At 44.3% G+C, this 1,442-nt stretch overlaps 1 protein-coding gene across 1 annotated transcript in view; it reads left to right on the top strand.

Moving 5' to 3' along the window:
* The window catches only part of LOC106808018 (dual specificity protein phosphatase 10-like), a 49,656-nt gene that overhangs the window by 35,026 nt on the left and 13,188 nt on the right, over positions 1-1,442 (top strand).

Consider the following 1,442-nt stretch of genomic DNA (forward strand, 5'->3'; position numbering starts at 1 on the left):
CTCTCTCTCTCTCTCTCTCTCTCTCTCTCTCTCTCTCTCTCTCTTTATCTCTCTGTCTCTCTCTCTCTTTCTCTCTCTCACACACACACACTCTCTTTCTCTCTCTTACACACACACTCTCTCTCTCTCTCTCTCTCTCTCTCTTGCAGGAGCTATATGCTTAGGGCTTATGTTCTATTATTCGGCCTCGTCTTCACAAGTGTATACTTTGGGGTGTTTATTACTGCTGGGGGATTCCTGGAGGCGTTTGCATGCGCGGGAAATTCCTCGCAGCTGTCCGCTGCTATTGACATCTGTTTCTTTAGGGGATCATGCATTGCTCCCAATTATTGTAGGATTTTACTACTCTCTCTAGATGGTTCATGCACCTCCTTACAGTTGTGGCTTATGTTTCAGGGCTACGGTTACTGGTGCGTGCGTGCGTGTATGTGTGTGTGTGTGCGTGCGTGTGCTTGCGTGCGTGCTTACGTGCGCGCATGCGTGCGTGCGTGTGAGTGCGTGCGTGCGTGTGAGTGCGTGCGTGAGCGCGAGCGTGCGTGTGTCTTTTTGTGTACATGACGCTTACAACAAGAACTTGTTTTTCGGTCTGAAATTCGTGGCAAATACCATATAATAGTGATGAGTAATGTATTCGACAAAAAGTTTAATCACGTAAAATTATTTACTAACTACAGCTTCTATGCGGGGGAATAATATGTTTGAGAAATGGGGTCGCATCTTTAGTTGAGATTTAGATGTTTTGGTTCTAATGGTCTAGATCAAACGCTTAGCGCAAAAAAAAATTCAGATAAGAATCTAAACATTTCGCATTACTTTAATGATATTTGAGTTACGAACGCGGAATTCTACGTACAGTATTCCAAAGCGAAACTCCTAAGATAGCCGTCCTGGTTTTACGTGCACTAAAACATCATAGACGCAGATCTAGAACACAATATCTGCTCTTGTGTATCTACAATATATCAGCGGTGAATAATGACAAATATTTAAATCTAACTGCGCTATTGTAAATGAAAATCGCAGTTTTTTCTGTCGCTCTGGCGAATTCCCAACGGTTGTTTCGTGCTGGGTATGGCGAAATCCAGTAGATTCTCGTTGCCTTCAGATTTCTTTTAATCGTGTTGGAAATCAGCCAGCTTTCTTTTAATTGTATTGAACATCAACATCGGTCGAATGCGGTTGACTCATCGCTGGTTAATTAAGCTGGTATTGTGATCGAAGGTTACTCTTTTCTACCTCATCGCATGCACCTTATTGACCGACCGAGCCAGTCTATCGCGCCTATATACATATGCATGTGTTTTCATCATCAAGTGATGGCTTCGGGGGATGATGGCTAGATTGTTTAGCGGCGGCGCGAATTCTATCAACTTCGCATTGTTGCTAAAAATGTGTCATGGGGGTTCTCCCGCCTCGGGGCGCGCGCGCGTGTGTGTGTGTGT

This window comes from Priapulus caudatus, unplaced genomic scaffold (assembly GCF_000485595.1).
Source record: "Priapulus caudatus unplaced genomic scaffold, Priapulus_caudatus-5.0.1 Scaffold249, whole genome shotgun sequence".
NCBI classification, from domain to species: Eukaryota; Metazoa; Priapulida; class Priapulimorpha; order Priapulimorphida; family Priapulidae; genus Priapulus; species Priapulus caudatus.